Source organism: Castanea sativa, chromosome 12 (assembly GCF_040712315.1).
Source record: "Castanea sativa cultivar Marrone di Chiusa Pesio chromosome 12, ASM4071231v1".
Taxonomy (NCBI): domain Eukaryota; kingdom Viridiplantae; phylum Streptophyta; class Magnoliopsida; order Fagales; family Fagaceae; genus Castanea; species Castanea sativa.
In genome coordinates this window covers 9,822,593-9,830,654 of record NC_134024.1, presented here as the reverse complement: position 1 = coordinate 9,830,654, position 8,062 = coordinate 9,822,593, and the positions used below count along the sequence as shown (strand labels likewise).

Below are 8,062 nucleotides of genomic sequence, written 5' to 3'. Positions count from 1 at the left end.
GTATGGTGGGCTTTTGGATTTCCTACTATGGGTGATGCTATGCTCGGCTAGTCCAGCTCTGTAGCTGACCCTTTACTCTAGTACTTTCCTTCCCTTTCCTAAGTGATGGCTCTTTAGTTCTACCACTTTTCTCCCCCCTCAATTGCCAACCTCTTCACCCCAATTTCCTCTGCCTATTTATAGAACAAGTTAATGGGGTTGGCACGCTCAATTTCCTGGTCAGTGGAGGGAGTGGTCCAATGTTGTCACCCTTGAGTGGGTGCTTTAAATGCAAATGAGATAAGATGAAATTGGCATTGGAACTAGTTCCACCGTTGGGTCTGTTGCTCGGCCGAGATGTTCCCTAGGTAGTGGAACCGTACTCTCTAAGCTATGGCCGTTCGGATAGCCTAATCATCGGGGATGATGAAAACTCTCGTTGCCGACCATGTCATAAACGTCTTCAACTTTAGGTCTCGGGGTTTCGAGGAGCACCCAAGCTTATTCAAAATGAGATCGTGCATTTGGCCAACACTAGATTCTAGACTGTGACGTTAGCATAAAAGGCTTTCATAACCATCTGAGCTTTGAAGAGGGGGACGCCCGCACAGTTTTCCTTAAATAATATCTTTAATTCTTTTAAGGGTAATGTTATACTTACAAACTTTTTATAACATTTTTACAAACTATTTTGGTAGCAAATTCTTATTAATTCGAATATGGGCTCACCACTCACATTCTTTTTTACTTACCAGTAACCACTAATCATATCAATAATTTATAAAAACAAGCTTGTATCTATAGTATTTTCCTTGTTTTAGTTACCATAAAAAGATTTATAGATCTAAAATTTAAAACAAAATATACAAGCCTCCAAAAAAAAAAAAATGGTTCAACAACAAAAATTACCAATAGTAAAAAAAAAAAATGAAGCTCTATTAACCAATTTTATTCAAAATAATTTTGTTCTTCCCCACAAAAAAAAAAAAAAAAAAAAAACTCAACAACTAAGTAGTAGCAGAGTTAGAGGTTGAAATTGCTACACACAGCCAATAGTAAAACCACTCCCTTAGCTCAAAGTTCTAGTTCCGTTCCTACATCAAAACATGATTTTGCATCTCCCTCCATAGTAGAGGTGGCAATGTTTCACCTAACACAAATACAGCACAAATTTTTTAGGATTAATGTTTTAATGCAAATGTGTTCATGTCGAAGTGGGTTGATATGTTTTAACATGACTAATAAATAGGTCAATTCTGAGTTAACTTGCACAATTAACCAAAAATGACCCAATATATATATAAATAAAAGTTATTTTTATCTATCATAAATTTTAAATCTAGATATAGTTAATTAATTAAAATAATTTTGATGTTTATAATGAGTTCCAAATATATATACTACAATAATTAACTACAAGGAAAAAGATTTATTGTAACAAAACTTTTTGTTGCAATAACAAAAATTGTTGCCAACTATTGCAATAAATTTCATTGTGATAAGCTTTTGTTGCAATAAAATAGTTTTAATAATTTCTTAAATAAGGTTATTGCAACAAAATAAATCATTACTATAACTTATTGCAACGCAACATAGTTAAATAATATTTGATAGCAAATGTTGCTCAATTAATGTGTTTGGTTTAGTACAAAGACAAATTTCATAACTTGTAATATTGTTTGAGTTGCGAAGTTTCACTTAGAAGTACCAGATCAACAGTCCAAGAAGCAACTTAAGAAAAAGAAGCCCCGAAAGGGGTGGCCCAGTTGGTGTGAGATCCTGCATGCATGCATGAGGTCCCTTGTTCGAGTCGTGGTGAGTACCATATGGGGTTGGGTTCCTAGCATGCATTGTGCCTCATCTGCTGGCTCTCTTTAGGTGCTAGGGTGAGATCTATGACATCTCAGTAACAGTAGCTATGGTTCAATCCAACACTCCCTAGTGGGGGGTGCCCTTATTAGGTCACGCCTTGGGGGGTAAGCCATATATGGTCGCCCCCGCCCCTCCTTTTGATTATCAAAAAAAAAAAAACTTAGGAAAAAGAAGTGTTTGGTTTTTTGTTAGACATTCTATTCCCCCTTGGTGAGTAGGTGCTTGGTTCTCGGCACACTAGTTGACTGCTCGGCCAAACTAGAATCTTGATTCCTGATATGTTTTTATATAGCCAACTACTAACTTGGGACCTATGATCTACATGCTAAACTATATATACAAGGTCATAATATAACCAACCAAAACAAAGATTACAGAGATTTTAGAAGGCTTGTGTTGTGTGCTACCATAGAAAGATCAAAAACCTCTATTCACCACAAATGTGAGTATAAAAAGCGAATATAAAGACAAAGTTATTACATCATACAATACATATCGCATATCATATGATACTGACAACTATGATCACAACTACTAACTTGGAACCTTTGATCTACATGCTAAACTATATATACAAGGTCACAATATAGCCAACCAAAACAAAGATTAGAGAGATTTTAGAAGGCTTGTGTTGTGTGCTACCTTAGAAAGATCAAAAACCTCTATTCACCACAAATGTGAGTATAAAAAGCAAATATAAAGACAAAGTTATAACATCGTGCGATACATGTACGGGATGTTACTCCCCCTCAAGCTCATTGTTCATAAAAATCCATCTTAATGGTGCTAAATGTGTAAGACCTTGGACTTCTTGGACCTTGGGTCTTAGGACATTATGCGCAATTGTGTGTACTGTTGGGCCTATGAACTTGGCCCAGGCAAGCTTTAATGCCCATCAAAAGCCCAAAAATCGAGATGAAGCCATTTATGACATGAACAGTGAAGGTAAGATCCTATCTGGTCGGGGAATGCAATTTCCTAGGAAGGTGAGTCCCAAGATGCTCGGTATCGCCTAGGAAGTATCGCTGTCGGGCAGATCTTCTAACGTGGGAACCAATTCCAATGCCTCTCTAACCACCTCCCACTCCCAACTGAATACCCACATAAGGATAATAACATTAGACCTCCTTTCCCACTCACCACGAAATAAATCATAGCTCCTCCACCAATCTTAAGCTATAAATAGAAGGTGGGAATGAGGAAATGGGGTTGGCAATTTGAGAGAGAGAACACTAGGAAAAGAGAACGATCATTTTGAGAGAGAGAGAGAGAGAGAGAGAGAGATGAAGCAATTCTGAGAGGTCTAGAGAGGAGTTGAGAAAAAAAAGTGTACTTGAGTTGCCGAGTGCAGAACCACCCATAGTAGGAAACTTAAAACTCACAATACAAATAAATTATGAGCCCAAATAGAAGTTGAGCCCATTAACTATATTTTGGGTACGCACAATATATATCGCGTATCGTATGATACTGACAACTATGATCACAACTAGCTACTTCCAACACGGCCACAAAGCACACTCCTGAATTGTATTTCTACTGTCCTCTAATCACTATTTTTTTTTTTTTTACCAAAACATAGAGTTGCTCATAACACATCCTCATTTATTATCAAACTTCTTATCTAAAGAAAAAAAAAGTAGATAAAGTTGTTAACATATAAATCCATCTTGGTTGTTAGTCTCCCTTCTACTTAACTAAAAACATCTTGTTAGCATTGAATGGTTATTAATCCAAGCCAAAAATATTAAGATAAATTCTTTGGTAATTAACGTAGGGACTAATAATGCTCATTTTTAAAATTTTAGGTACCAATAGCGCTCATTTCAAACTTCAAAAACTAATAGCGCTCAGTATGTAAATATTAGGGATTAGCAATGTATTTTCACAAAAAATAAACATTAAAATAAAGAGTCTACTATCTAGACCTTACCCATGTTTTGAGGCTAAGTAAGAAATGTCCATGCATAGATAGTAGCTTCTAGTGTTATATGTGTGAATAGGTAACCAAGTGGCAATTCAAACATTCTATATAAAAAGGTGGGCTCGGTGTAAATATCCAAATTGAAAAACTGTGCATGTACGGCTAGGCTTCGACTTTTCCCTTGTACTTGGATTCAACTTCTTAAGGAGGAATGGCAACGGGTCAGGTTCGGACCGAGTTTTTTAATACCTGAACCCAATCTATGGGCCTACCCCAAAAATCCAAACCCGCCCCGTTTAATAAATAGATTTTTTTAAAAACCCATACTCGCCCCGTCGGGCCTCCATAGTCCCTGCTCTGCCATGCCATTTTAGGGCCCAATCCGTGGCCCAATCAAAAATAATTTATGTTTTGCATGAATCTTTTAACCTGGCCCAAATGAAACAAACTCAAATCAAACATAAAAAGCAAAAAAATAAAACAAAAAAATTGGATTCTTGGCCCTAATGGACCCAATTCGAAATTCTTTGTTTTTCAATCAATCACATGTTAAACATAAATATATATATATATATATATATATATTAAAAAATTATTAAAAATAAGCAACAAAATAAATCAATGACTATTACAATTTATAGTAAATAAGTTCAAAATGCTACAACATCATAAAACAAACATCATAAAAAACCAATATCAAGAAACAAAAGCTACAACTTCAAACTAATCTTTCACCCTCTTCATTAGGATCCACATCATCAAGAATTTGCACCTAGTGCTTGGTTACAATTCTAACTAATTTGACTCTATCTATTACTGTAGACACTTTCAACCTCCCATGCTCCCTCCAGTTGCTTGCAATAGACTTGGAAATTGCTTGAGACTTCCTTAACAGAACTTGGCATAGTTGAAGAACCTACACAAAAAAAAAAGAATTAAAATATAGAATAAACTTCATCAAATTAAAACCAGCAAATATAAAAATACAATTTTTCAAGATGAAATAATACACAGAATTCCAAATATTTTTCAAGATTAAATAAAAAAAACTGTAAAACACCAAATAATATCACAAAAATATACAATAATTTCAGATTTCTTATTTTCCATTTCAAAATCACAAACACAAACACACAAATCCTAAAAAAATTTTCAAGATGAAATAATAAAAAAGAATATAAAATGCCAAATAATATCACACAAATATCCAATAATTTTAGATTTCTCATTTTCCCTTTCAAAAACAAAAACACAAAAACCCTAAATCTTTTTCAAGATGAAATAATAAATAAAAATAATATCACACAAATATACAATAATTTCATATTTCTCATTTTCCCTTTCAAAATCACAAACACAAAAACAAAAATCCTAAATCTTTTTCAAGATGAAATAATAAATGAAAATGTAAAACAAAAAAAAAACACTAAAATAAGAAATTTAACACAATCCATGTGAATATATGTTCAAGACTTATAGCCAGTTATTTTTGTTCATCATTAGATATGGAAACGAAACCCAAAAAAAAAAGAGAAGAAAACGAACCTATGTGATAGAGAGGTAGATGGCGTCGACGCAGGGAGGAGGGGAGGCTTGTGGGAGGTAGCCGGCGGTTGGCTGAGAGAGAGAGAGTGAAGCCGTGAAGGTGTCCTGGTGAGAGTGAGAAACATGAAGGGAGGGGGCGGCTGAGGGAGATTAAGAAGTTAGAATGAGAAGTAGTTAGTGACACACACACACACACACACACACACACACACACACACAGGTAGTTTGGTAATTCTAATATATATGGGTTGGGTTCGAGCAAGTATTATAAAAACTAGACCCGACTCGGACCCGTTTCGGATTTTATTTTTAAAATCCAAACATGCCCCTACTGTTTCGCCCACCATCTTAAAATCTTCAGGGCTTACAAATATGAAATTTTCGCCCAATGTGTTGTACAGAAATGACCAAGATCTCACATGTGCAGGTTGCAAAAGTCTTGGCCCTTAGCCCCTTACCGTGTTTAATGTTATTAATAACATCTGCAGCTCGAACCCTTTCCACTTAAACTCCCAAACACTTTTTTTTTTTATATATAAGATAGAATTCTACTCTAGCCTAATCTAAGTGTATACGTGTGTGAAGCTCCCTCCTAGAGACTTGAACCTCGGCCCTTACCTTCCATACCCCACACAAGCACTTATGCTTGTGGAGTGACCATTGCACCAAGGGTGTGCGGTGGTAACTCCCAAGCACTTAGGTACAAGTAATTCTCAATCAGATAAGCTTTCATGGACTTTTTTATTCATCATATCTCAACCATGCAAGATCTCAATGACGTGCCATATATCACCGCACCAAATAGTATAAATACCATGCCAAGGCCATTGGCAAAACACCAAATAATTTTCATATACAATATTACAAGTTCAAAAACTACAAACCCCAGAGAGCAAATTCTTAATTTTTTGTGAGTAATCCTTGAAAATGAAGTCGATGAGATTGATTGGAAGCCTTAGCTGCATAATGCTAGTGATGGCCATATCAGTAGTAGCTCAACCATCATCCTCACCTACACTGGTGCTTGACAGTGTCGGACGTCCTCTTCAACGTGGTGTAGAATACTACATCAATCCTGCTATTACTGATAGTTGCGGTCGTTTAACCTTGATTGATCGGAATAACTTATGCCCCTTTTATGTTGGGCAAGAAAATGTTTCAGGCTTAGAAGGTTTCCCTGTCATCTTCACACCTTTCGTGGAGGGAGAGACAGTGATTAGGGAGAATAGAGACTTCAGGGTTGTTTTCTCAGCGGCCACAATCTGTGTTCAGTCGACTGCATGGAAGTTAGGCGAAGCGGACCCCGCTAAAAGGAGATTATTTGTCACTGGAGAAGACCAAAGCGCATGAAGAATTGCAAATTACTTCAAGATAGAGAAAGCTAGTGTTGGAGGTGATATCTACCAGATTTCATGGTGTCCTACAGATGTTTGTCCTATTTGTAAGTTTAAATGTGGTACTGTTGGTAACTTGGTTGAGAATGGAAAGAAGTTGTTAGCCTTGGATGGCAATGTGATTCTTATTACCTTTGAGAGAAAGGCTTAAATTAATTAGTCATCCTTATTGAAAGGTAGAGTAAATAAATGGAGTCGGCTCCTTCCAATATTAAATAAATTAAGCATAGGCAGCTAAGGCATGTGTTTTGTAACTCCTTTGGGAAGTCGTGATTATATTTTCAACAAATAAAAAAAAGGGTAAATTTTATGTTTTAGATCTCTCTCTCATGTTTGTGAATTCATTTGTGATAACATAAATCTCTTATTTTTGTGGGCAAAGATGAGTTGTTTTATGATTTACCATTCCTCATCATTTATTCCTTTTACTTTTTTTTAATGAAAAATTCCATTAACCAAAAAGAGAAAATATATCTCTCATCCACACATCCCAAATAGCTTGAGGATAGGACTGATTACAACGCAATAAGGAACTCAAAGGAAATGCAAATTTGGCATAACATACACTGTTCATTTTTTCATTTGCCTCTCTTCAAACTCTGTAGAAATTGCAGCATTCAAAAGAGCTTCTAAGCTCAATTATACTACTCATCACACTTGAAACATGATAAAGAAAACAATAGCTAGGTACTAGCAGTAAAAGCATGAAAACATGACGTTGGTGAAATTGCCTCAAATTCCAATTGTGACAAATAGATTTCTTAGTTCAAGAAGGAAAAATTGATTTGGGATTCCTTGTTATAGAAGGAAAGAATATTCCTTGGTGTGGAAGGAAGTCTTTTCCTTATTAAAGAGGTAATGTATTCCTAATTCAAGAGGAAATAGACTCCTTGTTAAAGATGTAATGTATTCCCAGTCTAAGAGGGAATAGCAAAAGAGTTTTATAAATAAACAATGCTACAAAGAATTTGATGGCTTTGACCCAAGGGTCCTTCCTATGGGGAGAGGAAAAATAGAGCGTGAAACCAAGAGAGAGAAAAATGATTTTCGCTTGGGAGGAACGCAAGAGGAATGAGAGAGTAAGGTACTGCTGCATTTGAAAGAAATAATTAGTGTGTGTGTGTGTGTGAGTAAAGAAAAACAAAAGAGTTTTTTCCTCGGCCGTGAGACATACACAAGAATTATTGTTATTGATGATTGATAATAGTGAAATATTCGGAGTTTGTCCCGTAATTTTTTCCCTTCAAGAGAAAGGGTTTCTAGGTAAATATTTGTGTTCTTGTGTGTAATTGTTATTTTGGATTGTTAATGTTGTTAACAATATTATTTGCGACCCAGCAAATGGTGT

The 8,062-nt window shown here is 35.6% G+C and overlaps 1 pseudogene; it reads left to right on the top strand.

The window, feature by feature from the left end:
- The first annotated feature begins 6,182 nt into the window (after positions 1 to 6,182).
- Positions 6,183 to 7,002, top strand: LOC142618261 (kunitz type trypsin inhibitor 104-like; annotated as a pseudogene).
- Positions 7,003 to 8,062: the final 1,060 nt, after the last annotated feature.